The sequence below is a fragment of the Nomascus leucogenys genome, chromosome 22a, assembly GCF_006542625.1.
Source record: "Nomascus leucogenys isolate Asia chromosome 22a, Asia_NLE_v1, whole genome shotgun sequence".
Lineage (NCBI taxonomy): Eukaryota > Metazoa > Chordata > Mammalia > Primates > Hylobatidae > Nomascus > Nomascus leucogenys.
In genome coordinates this window covers 80,177,540-80,191,686 of record NC_044402.1, presented here as the reverse complement: position 1 = coordinate 80,191,686, position 14,147 = coordinate 80,177,540, and the positions used below count along the sequence as shown (strand labels likewise).

The 14,147-nt window shown below is 39.2% G+C and overlaps 1 protein-coding gene across 4 annotated transcripts in view; it reads left to right on the top strand.

Moving 5' to 3' along the window:
- The window catches only part of ZNF385B (zinc finger protein 385B), a 422,583-nt gene that overhangs the window by 99,041 nt on the left and 309,395 nt on the right, over positions 1-14,147 (top strand). The gene's annotated exons all lie outside the window — the stretch shown is intronic.

Genomic DNA, 14,147 nt, shown 5'->3' with positions numbered 1-14,147 from the left:
GAAGTTTCAAAGGAAAAACTAGAGGAAAATGAAAGCACAACATAGTAAAATATGTGGGATGAAGCTGAAGCAGTGCTGAACTGGAAATTTACAGCCTTAAATGCTTATATTTGAAATGAAACAAAGTTCTCAAATAAGTAAGTTCCCAACCAAGAAGCTAGAAAAGAATAGAAAAACCAAACCACAAGCAACTGGAAGGAAGAAAGTAATAAAGACCTAAACCAACAATCTGTGAAGTTGAAAATAGGAAAGCAATAGAGGAAAAGGCCATAAAACAAAAAGCTTATTCTTTAAGAAAGAAAAATCAATGAAATTTGTAAGCTTTTAGCAAGACTGATGAGTACAAGAAGAAGAAGATACCAATGAGATACATGATATTATGACACAACTTGCAGCAATTAAAAATATAATAAGCAAATACTAAAAACTTGTGTTTATAAATTTGACAAATGAGAAGGATGAACCAGTCCTTCAGAAACCATAAATAACTAAAATTCAACTAAAATAAAAATAGACTATCTGGGCCAGGTGTGGTGGCTCATGCCTGTAATCCCAGCACTTTGGGAGGCTGAGGTGGGCAGATCACTTGAGGTCAGGTGTTGAGACCAGCCTGGCCAACATGGTGAAACCCCACCTCTATTAAAAATACAAAAATTTACCTGGCATGGTGACATGTGCCTAGATTCCCAGCTGTTCTGAAGGTTGAGACAGGAGAATCGCCGGAACCCAGGAGGCATAGGTTGTGGTGAGCCAAGATTGTGCCATTGCACTCCAGCCTGGGAGACAGAGCAAGACTCCATCTCAAATAAACATAAACATAAATTTAAAAGTAGACAATCTGAATAGGCCTATAGCCATCAAATAAGCTGAATTTATCATTACAAAGCACTTGAAAAGCAAATTTCTGGATTCATATGGTTTCAGTGGAGAATTCTACCAAGGATTTTTTAAACTGACACCAATTTTATACAGTTGCTTTCAGAAAATAGAAGGAAGAGGAAACACTTCCCAACTTATTTTATGAGGCTAGTATTATCCTAATACCCAAATCAGACAATACATTTTTTTTAGAAACCCTACAGAATAGTATCTCATAAACTTAGAGTAAAAAATTATCAACAAAATATGAGCAAACTGAATCCAGCAATGTATGAAAAGAATTATATACCATAACTAAGTGGGATTTATTCCAGGTATGCAAAACTGGCTCACCATTTAAAAATTAATAATCTACCACCTGGGCATGGTGGCTTACACCTGTAATCCCAGCACTTTGGGAGGCTGAAGTGGGCATATCACCTGAGGTCAGCAGTTCGAGACCAGCCTGGCCAACATGGCAAAACCCCGTCTCTACTAAAAATATAAAAAAATTAGCTGGGCATAGTAGTGAGTGCCTGTAATCCCAGCTACTCAGGAGGCTGAGGCAGGAGAATCACTTGAACCTGGGAGGTGAAGGTTGCAGTGAGCTGAGATCACACCACTGCACTCCAGCCTGGGCAACAGAGCAGGACTCTATCTCTAAAAACAAAAGCAAAAACAAAAACAAAAAAAAATCTACCATATCAACAAGCCAAAGAAGAGAAGTCACATGATCACATCCATTAGTGCTGTAAAAGCATTTGAGAAAACCCAACACACATTTTCAGCAAGCTAGGAATAGAGGGAAACTACCTTGATTTAAAGAAGCATCTAAACAAAGCCTACAGGTAACGTCATACTTAATGGTGAAAGACTGAATGTTTTTCTCCTAAGACCAAGAGCAGGGGAAGGATGTCCACTCTCAATTCTCTTATTCAAAATGGTGCTGGAAGTTCTAGCCATTATAATAAGGCAAGAAAAACAAATAAAAATAAAAGCCTGTAATCCCAGTACTTTGGGAGACTGATAAAAGAGGATCACTTGAGCCTAGGAGTTCAAGACCAGCCTGGGCAACACAACCTGTCTCTAAAAAGCAAAAAAATAAATAAAAAAAGAAAATGTTAGCCAGGCATGGTGGTGCACACCTGTAGTCCCAGCTACTCAGGAGACTGTGGTGGGAGGATTGCTTGGGCTCAAGAGGTTGAGGCTGCAGTGAGCTGCAATCACACCACTGTACTCCAGACTGCGTGACAGAGTGAGACCCTGTCTCAAAAAGAAAAATCGCATATTATATACTAAAAATGAACATATGGAAATCAAAATTTTAAAATGCAATACCATTTATAATCACTCCCTAATAAAATGAAATAGATACATACTTTAAAAAACGTGTAGGGTCTGTATGCTGAAAATTACAAAATGCTGAGAAAAGAAATGGAAGACCTAAATAAATGGAGAGACATGCCATGTGTTTAGAAATCAGGATTAGAAAACTCAACAAGATTAAGATGCCAATTCTCCTTAAACTGATCTATAATTTTCATGCAATTTCTATCAAAATCCCAGCAAGTTCTTTTTGTAGACATAGACAAGATTATGCTAACATTTATATGAAAAAGCACAGACCTTTTGGCTGGTTTAGCTACTAGCTAAAACTTGACAAAGAAGAAAAAAGGAGGGATCTGTCTACCCAATATTGATGCTTACTATATATTAAAGTAATCAAGACAGTGGTTTTATTGTAGAGAGAGAGAGAGAGATGAAAAAGACTAGGGAACCCAGACATAGATCCACACACACATACTCAATTGATTTTTTGATAAAGGTACAAAAGCAAGTCAATGGAGAAAGAATACCTTTTCAACAAATGGTCCTGGAGTAATTGAACAGCTATAGGCAACAAAACAAACAAACTTAGGCCTAAATTCTGACACCATATAAAAAGATTAACTCAGAGTGAATTATAGATTTAAATGTAAAAAACATAAAAATTTAAAACTTCTGGTGGCTGCCCTAGAATTCCTGGGCTTGTGGCTGCATCACTCCAGTCTCTGCTTCTGTTTTTACAACATCTTCTGCTCTGTATGTCTATGTCTTTTCTTCAGATCTCCTTTCTCCTTATCTCATAAGGATGCTTGGCATTGGGTTTAGAGCTCACCTGTATAATCCTGGATTATTTCCTCATCTCAAGATTCCTAGCAATCATATCTGCAATGAGCCTTTCTGCAAAAAAGATAGCACTCACGGGTTCCAAGGATTTGACATGGATATCTTTTGGGGGGTGACTTGTTAAACTGTGGTACATCTGTACTAAGGAATACTACTCAACAATAAAAAGGAGTGAACCCTTGATACATACAACAACTTGGATGGATCTTCGGAGAATTATACTGAGTGGAAAAAGCCAATCCCCAAAGTAACATACTGTATGGATTCCATTTATACAACATTTTTGAAATAGCAAAATTGTAGAAGTAGAGGACAAATTAGTGGTTGGTAAGGGATAGGGGTGAGTTTCAAGAAGGAAATAGGTATGGGTACAAAACTGCAACATGAGAGATCCCTGGTGGGGGATACATGAATCTACACAGGTCATACACACACACACACAAATCCAGGTAATACTGGAGAAATCTGAATAAGCTTTGTACATCAGATCAATGTGAATATCCTGATTACACTATTATTCTATAGCTTTAAAAAATTTTGAGGTCATGCCACTGCATTCCAGCCTGGGCGACAGACTGAGACTCCGTCTCAAAAAAAAAAATTTTTTTTTACTGTGGGTAGAAGCTGGGCAAGGTGTTCAGGAAAACTCCATTATTTCTTACAACTGCATGTGAATCTCTGATTATCTTGATAAAAATTTCAGTTAAAATTTATAATAAAGATACCACCTAAACCCCCCAGTTTTCTAGTAGCATAATTAGAGATGGAAACAGAACCCTTGGTTCTTGGATTTTTCTTATTTTAAATATTACCAAGTTCCTATTTTACAGAGATTAATAGAACAATATCTTAAGTATCAAGAGAAAATAAATATTTAAATAAGTGAATTGCAATATGGTATGCTAAGAACAATGACAGATCTACATGTAATGCAGATGTGGCACAGAAAAAGGAATGATTAACTTTATGGAGGTCAAGGAAGGCTTCTCAGAGAAGGTGATCTTTGAGATGAATATTCAAAGATGAGTTTCAAATTATTCAAGAAAAAACATTCCAGGTATAGGCAACGGCAATGCAGGTGCATATAGGAACAAACTATAAATAGTTTCTTATTATTGGAGTGAAGTATGATTTGGGGGAAAAGAGGAAGATCCCTTTGCAAAGGTAGAAAGGAATCAGAACAGGAAAAAGGGTTTTCCGGTCCTATGGGAACAGAGGTACAGGAAAAACAGCTGCAAAGACATAGATAAGAAAGTCACAGATACCTGCTGGAATTCAGAGCTAAGTTGTCCTGAGTTCTCTCTGTCATTCTGGTTTATGTTAACTAGGAGCCTCTGCATCAATTCCAGACATCTCACTTAAGTATTGCTTCCCCAGGATACCATACAATTGCAGAGCTTATTTTCCATGACCCATCCACAGCTTCCCAAGTCCAGATAAAACTAACCATATTAGTTCTCTATGTAGAACTGATATAGCTAGTGACTGACATCCTGCCCTCTGCTATCCATTCTCATTTAATATTAAAATTTTAAGACTAAAAAAAAATTAAGCAAAGAGAATGGAGAAAAGTCATCCAAAGGTAATGAAGAGAATGCTCAAACTCTCAACTCGAGGAAAAGCTTGGTGTGTCTAAAAAGCTGAGATGTGGCTGAAACTGAGTAAGACAATTATTAATAGAAGGAAACACGAGAAGTTTGGAAAGGTCAGCAGAAGCTTTAAGAAAAAATTTGAAAACAATTTTTTTTTAATTATGATTCCGTGGGTCAGAAATGTGGGCTGTGCTCAGCTAGGTGGTTCTTGTGCTGGACTCATTGGTGGACACCCGTGGAGCTGCAGGCTGCTACAGAGTAACTGCCTTAGATGGTTTTAGATGGCTTCACACATGCATCTGGCAGTTGCTGCTGGCTGTAGGCTGGATAATTCTTACCAGTAGACCCCTCTTCAAGGAGATTAGACCAGGCTTTGTTACCTAGCATTAACAGAGCAGTGTTGCAAGACGGCAAGAACAGAAGCTGCAACTTACTGCATTCTTTTGGTCAGAGCTAGTCACAAGGTGCTATGGTTTGAATGTTTGTGTCTCTCTAAAATTCATACATTAGAACTTAAACCCCAACGTGACAGTATTAAGAGGTGGTGTCTTTGAAAGGTGATTAGGCCATGAGGGTGCCACCATTATGAATGGGATTAGTGCTCTTATAAAAGAGGCTTCAAGATCTGCCTGCTTCTTCTGCTTTTCAACCAAGTTGAGGACACAGTGTTGGTTTCCTCTGGAGGATGCAGCAACAAGGCGTCATCTTGGAAGGAGAGAGCAAGCACTTACCAGACACCAAATCTGCTGATACCTTGATCTTGTACTTCTCAGCCTTCATAACTGTGAGAAATAAATTTCTATTATTTAAAAATCATCTCAGTCTGTGGAATTCTGTTATAGCAGCAGGAATGGCCTAAGACACAATGCCAGCTCAAATTAAAGGGGTGGAAAAATAGACCTTACTTCGTGATTCAAGAAGTGGCGTCTTTTATTTGGCCTTAGAAATTTTAAACTGGCAAGATGGCCAAATAGGAACAGCTCCAGTCTACAGCTCCCAGCGTGAGTGATGCAGAAGATGGGTGATTTCTGCATTTCCATCTGAGGCACTGGGTTCATCTCACTGGGGCTTGTTGGACAGTGGGTGTAGGACAGTGAGTGCAGCCCACCGAGCGTGAGCCGAAACAGGGCGAGGCATCGCCTCAACCGGGAAGCTCAAGGGGTCAGGGAATTCCCTTTCATAGCCGAGGGAGGCTGTGACAGATGGCACCTGGAAAATTGGGTCACTCCCACCCTAATACTGCGCTTTTCCAACGGTCTTAGCAAACGGCACACCAGGAGATTATATCCCGCACCTGGCTTGGAGGGTCCCATGCCCACAGAGCCTCGCTCATTGCTAGCACAGCAGTCTGAGATCAAACTGCAAGGTGGTAGCAAGACTGGGGGAGGGGTGCCTGCCAATGTTGAGGCTTGAGTAGGTAAACAAAGCCGCCGGACAGCTCGAACTGGGTGGAGCCCACTGCAGCTAAAGGAGGCCTGCATGCCTCTGTAGACTCCACCTCTGGGGGCAAGGCATAGCCGAACAAAAGGCAGACTTAAATGTCCCTGTCTGACAGCTTTGAAGAGACTAGTGTTTCTCCCAGCATGGAGTTTGAGATCTGAGAATGGGCAGACTGCCTCCTCAACTGGGTCCCTGACCCCTGAGTAGCCTAACTGGGAGGCACCCGCCAGTAGGGGCAGACTGACACCTCATACAGCTGGGTGCCCCTCTGAGACAAAGATTCCAGAGGAACAATCAGGCAGCAACATTTGCTGTTCAGCAATATTCACTGTTCTGCAGCCTCTGCTGCTGATACCCAGGCAAACAGCATCTGGAGTGGACCTCCAGCAAACTCCAACAGACCTGCAGCTGAGGGTCCTGACTGTTAGAAGGAAAACTAACAAACAGAAAGGACGTCCACACCAAAATCCCATCTGTATGTCACCATCATCAAAGACCAAAGGTAGATAAAACCACAAAGATGGGGATAAAACAGAGCAGAAAAGCTGAAAATTCTAAAAATCAGAGCGCTCTCCTCCTCCAAAGGAACACAGCTCCTCACCAGCAACAGAACAAAGCTGGTCAGAGAATGACGCTGATGAGTTGAGAGAAAAAGGCTTCAGATGATCAAAATTCTCTGAGCTAAAGGAGAAGTTCAAACTCATCGTAAAGAAGCTAAAAACCTTCAAAAAAGATTAGACGAATGGCTAACTAGAATAACCAGTGTAGATAAGTCCTAAAATGACTTGATGGAGCTGAAAACCATGGCACAAGAACTGCATAAGCTTCAGTAGCTGATTCAATCAACTAGAAGAAAGGGTATCAGTGACTGAAGATCAAATGAATGAAATGAAGTGAGAAGTGTAGAGAAAAAAGAGTAAAAAGAAACGAACAAAGCCTCTAAGAAATATGGGACTATGTGAAAAGACCAAATCTACGTTTGATTGGTGTACCTGAAAGTGATGGGGAGAATGGAACCAAGTTGGAAAACACTCTGCAGGATATTATCCAGGAGAACTTCCCCAACCTAGCAAGGCAGGCCAACATTCAGATTCAGGAAATACAGAGAATGCCACAAAGATACTCCTCGAGAAGAGCAACTCCAAGACACATAATTGTCAGATTCACCAAAGTTGAAATGAAAAAAAGAAATGTTAAGGGCAGCCAGAGAGAAAGGTCAGGTTACCCACAAAGGAAGCCCATCAGACTAACAGCAGATCTCTCAGCAGAAACTCTACAAGCCAGAAGACAGTGGGGGCCAATATTCAACATTCTTAAAGAAAAGAATTTTCAACCCAGAATTTCATATCCAGCCAAACTAAGCTTCATAAGTGAAGGAGAAACAAAATCCTTTACAGACAAGCAAATGCCGAGAGATTTTGTCACCACCAGGCCTGTCCTAAAAGAGCTCCTGAAGGAAGCACTAAACATGGAAAGGAACAACTGGTACCAGCCACTGCAAAAACGTGCCAAATTGTAAAGACCATTGAGACTAGGAAGAAACTGCATCAACTAACGAGCAAAATAACCAGCTAACATCATAATGACAGGATCAAATTCACACATAACAATATTAACCTTAAATGTAAATGGGCTAAATGCTCCAATTAAAAGACACAGACTGGCAAATTGGATAAAGAGTCAAGACCCATCAGTGTGCTGTATTCAGGAAACCCATCTCACGTGCAGAGACACACATAGGCTCAAAATAAAGGGATGGAGGAAGATCTACCAAGCAAATGGAAAACAAAAAAAGGCAGGAGTTGCAATCCTAGTCTCTGATAAAGCAGACTTTAAACCAACGAAGATCAAAAGCAGCAAAGAAGGCCATTACATAATGGTAAAGGGATCAATTCAACAAGAAGAGCTGACTATCCTAAATATATATGCACCCAATACAGGAGCACCCACATTAATAAAGCAAGTCCTGAGAGACCTACAAAGAGACTTAGACTCCCACAAAATAATAATGGGAGACTTTAACACCCCACTGTCAATATTAGACAGATCGATGAGACAGAAGGTTAACAAGGATATCCAGGACTTTGGCTCAGCTCTGCACCAAGCAGACCTAATAGACATCTACAGAACTCTCCACCCCAAGTCAACAGAATATACATTCTTCTCAGCACCACATTGCACTTATTCCAAAATTGACCACATAGTTGGAAGTAAAGTACTCCTCAGCAAATGTAAAAGAACAGAAATTATAACAAACTGTCTCTCAGACCACAGTACAATCAAACTAGAACTCAGGATTAAGAAACTCACTCAAAACCACTCAACTACATGGAAACTAAACAACCTGCTCCTGAATGACTACTGGGTACATAACGAAATGAAGGGAGAAATAAAGATGTTCTTTGAAACCAATAAGAAAAAAGACACAACATACCAGAATCTCTGGGACACATTTAAAGCAGTGTGTAGAGGGAAATTTATAGCACTAAATGTCCACAATGGAAAGCAGGAAAGATCTAAAATTGATACCCTAACATCAAAATTGAAAGAACTAGAGAAGCAAGAGCAAACACATTCAAAAGCTAGCAGAAGGCAAGAAATAAGTAAGATCAGAGCAGAACTGAAGGAGATAGAGACACAAAAAACCCTTCAAAAAACCAATGAATCCAGGAGCTGGTTTTTTGAAAAGATCAACAAAATTGATAGACCACTAGCAAGACTAATAAAGAAGAAAAGAGAGAAGAATCAAATAGACACAATAAAAAATGATAAAGGGGATATCACCACCGATCCCACAGAAATACAAACTACCATCAAGGAATACTATAAACACCTCTATGCAAATAAACTAGAAAATCTAGAAGAAATGGATAAATTCCTGGACACATACACCCTCCCAAAACTAAACCAGGAAGAAGTTGAATATCTGAATAGACCAGTAACAGGCTCTGAAATTGAGGCAATATTTAATAGCCTACCAACCAAAAAAAGTCCAGGACAGATGGATTCACAGTCGAATTCTACCAGAGGTACAAGGAGGAGCTGGTACCATTCCTTTTGAAACTATTCCAATCAATAGAAAAAGAGGGAATCCTCCCTAACTCATTTTATGAGGCCAGCATTATCCTGATAGCAAAGCCTGGTAGAGGCACAACAAAAAAAGAGAATTTTAGACCAATATCCCTGATGAACATCAATGCAAAAATCCTCAATAAAATACTGGCAAACCAAATCCGGCAGCACATCAAAAAGCTTATCCACCATGATCAAGTGGGCTTCATCCCTGGGATGCAAGTCTGGTTCAACATATGCAAATCAATAAATGTAATACAGCATATAAACAGAACCAAAGACAAAAACCACATGATTATCCCAGTAGATGCATAAAAGGCCTTTGACAAAATTCAACAATGCTAAAAACTCTCAATAAATTAGGTATTGGTGGGATGTATCTCAAAATAATAAGAGCTATTTATGACAAACCCACAGCCAATATCATACTGAATGGGCAAAAACTGGAAGCATTCCCTTTGAAAACTGGCACAAGACAGGGATGCCCTCTCTCACCACTCCTATTCAACATAGTGTTGGAAGTTCTGGCCAGGGCAATCAGGCAGGAGAAAGAAATAAAGAGTATTCAATTAGGAAAAGAGGAAGTCAAACTGTCTCTGTTTGCAGATGACATGATTGTATATTTAGAAAACCCCATGGTCTCAGCCCAAAATCTCCTTAAGCTGTTAGCAACTTCAGCAAAGTCTCAGGATACAAAATCAATGTGCAAAAATCACAAGCATTCTTATACACCAATCACAGACAAACAGAGAGCCAAATCATGAGTGAACTCCCATTTACAATTGCTTCAAAGAAAATAAAATACCTAGGAATCCAACTTACAAGGGATGTGAAGGACCTCTTCAAGGAGAACTACAAACCACTGCTCAACGAAATAAAAGAGGATACAAACAAATGGAAGAATTCCATGCTCATGGGTAGGAAGAATCAATATCGTGACAATGGCCGTAAAGCCCAAGGTAATTTATAGATTCAATGCCATCCCCATCAAGCTACCAATGACTTTCTTCACAGAATTGGAAAAAACTACTTTAAAGTTCATAGGGAACCAAAAAAGAGCCCACATTGCCAAGACAATCCTAAGCCAAGAGAACAAAGCTGGAGACATCACGGTACCTGACTTCAAACTATACTACAAGGCTACAGTAACCAAAACAGCATGGTACTGGTACCAAAACAGAGATGTAGACCAATGGAATAGAACAGAACCCTCAGAAATAATACCACACATTTACAACCATCTGATCTTTGACAAACCTGACAAAAACAAGAAATGGGGAAAGGATTCCCTATTTAATAAATGGTGCTGGGCAAACTGGCTAGCCATATTTAGAAAGCTGAAACTGGATCCCTTCCTTACACCTTATACAAAAATTAATTCAAGATAGATTAAAAACTTAAATCCTTGACCTAAAACCACAAAAACCCTAGAAGAAAACCTAGGCAATACCATTCAGGACATAGGCATGGGCAAGGATTTCATGACTAAAACACCAAAAGCAATGGCAACAAAAGCCAGAATTGACAAATGGGATCTAATTAAACTAAAGAGCTTCTGCACAGCAAAAGAAACTACCATCAGAGTGAACAGGCAACCTATGGAATGGGAGAAAATTTTTGCAATCTACTCATCTGACAAAGGGTTAATATCCAGAATCTACAAAGAACTCTAACAAATTTACAAGAAAAAAACCCCATCACAAAGTGGGCAACGGACATGAACAGACACTTCTCAAAAGAAGACGTTTATGCAGCCAAAAGACACATGAAAAAATGCTCATCATCACTGGCCATCAGAGAAATGCAAATCAAAACCACGAATGAGATACCATCTCACACCAGTTAGAATGGTGTTCATTAAAAAGTCAGGAAACAACAGGTGCTGGAGAGAATGTGGAGAAATAGGAACACTTTTACACTGTTGGTGGGACTGTAAACTGGTTCAACCATTGTGGAAGACAGTGTGGTGATTCCTCAAGGATCTAGAACGAGAAATACCATTTGACCCAGCTATCCCATTACTGGGTATATACCCAAAGGATTATAAATCATGCTGCTATAAAGGCACATGCACACATATGTTTATTGTGGCACTATTCACAATAGCAAAGACTTGGAACCAACCCAAATGTCCATCAGTGATAGACTGGATTAAGAAAATGTGGCACATATACACCATGGAATACTATGCAGCCATAAAAAAGGATGAGTTCATGTCCTTTATAGGGACATGGATGAAACTGGAAACCATCATTCTCAGTAAACTATTGCAAGGACAAAAAACCAAACACCGCATGTTCTCACTCATAGGTGGGAATTGAACAATGAGAACTCATGGACACAGGAAGAGGAACATCACACTCCGGGGACTGTTGTGGGGTGGGGGTAGGGGGGAGGGACAGCATTAGGAGATATACCTAATGCTAAATGACGAGTTAATGGATGCAGCACACCAACATGGCACAGGGATTCATAGGTAACAAACCTGTACATTGTGCACATGTACCCTAAAACTTAAAGTATAAAAAAAAAGAATTGGATACCACAAAATATGAAAGTATGAGTATAAAGATACTTATTTTAGTATTGTTTAAAGGTGATAAAAAGGACAACCTGAATGTTAATCAGTGAGGAAATGCTTGAGTGATTTGTGGTATAACTATGATATCCATAGCACCCAGGAATTAAGGATAATGAGTTAGACCCATATATTGCCCCAGAAAGACGGCCATGACAGTAGGAGAAAAAGCAAGTTGCAGAATGCTATGCAATGCATATTATTCTCAATCACAGCAATCTGTTCATTAAAAAGTCAGGAAACAACAGGTGCTGGAGAGGATGTGGAGAAATAGGAACACTTTTACACTGTTGGTGGGACTGTAAACTAGTTCAACCATTGTGGAAGTCAGTGTGGCGATTCCTCAGGGATCTTGAACTAGAAATACCATTTGACCCAGCCATCCCATTACTGGGTATATACCCAAAGGACTATAAATCATGCTGCTATAAAGACACATGCACACGTATGTTTATTGGGGCACTATTCACAATAGCAAAGACTTGGAACCAACCCAATGGTTCAACAACGATAGACTGGATTAAGAAAATGTGGCACATATACACCATGGAATACTATGCAGCCATAAAAAATGATGAGTTCATATCCTTTGTAGGGACATGGATGAAGCTGGAAACCTTCATTCTCAGCAAACTATCGCAGGGACAAAAAACCAAACACTGCGTGTTCTCACTCATAGGTGGGAATTGAACAATGAGAACACTTGGACACAGGAAGGGGAACATCACACACCGGGGCCTGTCGTGGGGTGGGGGGAGCGGGGTGGGATAGCATTAGGAGATACACCTAATGTAAATGATGAGTTAATGGGTGCAGCACACCAACATGGCACATGTATATATATATATATATATAAGAAACCTGCACGTTATGCACTTGTACCCTAGAACTTAAAGTATAATAATAAAAAGAAACTAAAACACAATTAGTAAATAAATAAAAAAAAGAAATTTTAAAATGAGCTTGAGTAGATTTTAAAGTCAGGACATTTTGGATGGGGGAGAAGATAAGGGTAATAAAACCTAGGTATTTTGCAGCGGGAAGTGGAGTAGTAATTTGGATGTGGGAATGAACAGCAGGATTGGAAAATGGGTTGTCAGTTGGAGTGTTATACATAATTTTATTTTTTTTTGCTGCTATAGTCTGTACTGTTCTTTGACGCCCCCAGGATCCTCCGTTATTGTTTTCCCCGTCTCCCTTAAAGATTTCTTGATTTCATTCCTAGTCTACATTCAAGAAACAATTATTGGTATTAAATGGCTTCCGGGGTCAGGACAGTAATGATAGGTATTATAACTCTTAAAATATGTGTGTGGGGTTTTAAATACATAGGCCAGATTTATCACATTGCATCTCATGCATATTTAAAATGTTAAATTTATCCTCAAATGTGTTTTCCCAGAAATTTTTGAAGGACTTTAAAAATTAAACTTGAAAACGCGATACCATAGAATTACCACAAGATGGTGCCATGAGTATTTTGAAAGTATGATAGTTTCTTCATTCCCTTGCCCACATTAACATTCTGATGGAACTTATTAAGTATGGAAAGCAAAGAAATACCACACCAAGGAGTGAGGATGTGCGCACATGCACGTGTGGGCAGGAGCATGCTCATTTGAAAGACTGTCTGAGCACCTTGTATGCAGTAGGCAGAATCTATAGGGGAGACATGGCAGGGGGTGGTGAGGGTGGGAAGAGCAGGAGAGATCTTTCTTAAGTTTTCAGGAATAAAAATTCCTACTTAAATATATTAATATTGCTCCATGTCTGGAAAAAATCTCCATTTTAAGAGATATTAGGAATGAACATTAATTTTAAATGATGCAACCTTTGGTTCGTATGACAGATTTAGAGACGAGGCTAGAATTCATCAGTATGATAATGTATTTTACCTTTTCAGTAGAAACACATAGTTTTAAATGCTTGCTTTCACTTAATTTTTGATGAATCAACCTGCCATTTATCATTCAACCAAAATATCTGACTTTGCAAATATAATTACCATGGTGAATGTATAACAAATCATTGAGTTTCTACCAGTAAGTGCACTAGATAAGTAAATCATTTCAGTGTGAGGTAGGTGGGTTAAAGTATTTACAATATACCTATTTCTTTAAACCTCTTAATTAGTAAGTTCAGAAAACTCCTTTCATAGAATAATTATTATACAATCCATGTATTGGATAGAGCCCATATGACTTATGGTTTTTAATGAAGGGACAGACTTAGAAGGGGAAAAGGCCTTGGTCAAAATATGTCAGATTACACCTTTGAAAATAGGGCATCCACTTTTCTTTGTGTAAGTCACAGGTCCTTATAAGAGCACTCAGGAATTGTCTCTTACTTGTAGTACTTCAGACCTGGTGATGATACATATAGTAGAAGGAATACTGATATGCTTTTCTAATTCATTGTCTTACTCAGAATTGATCACT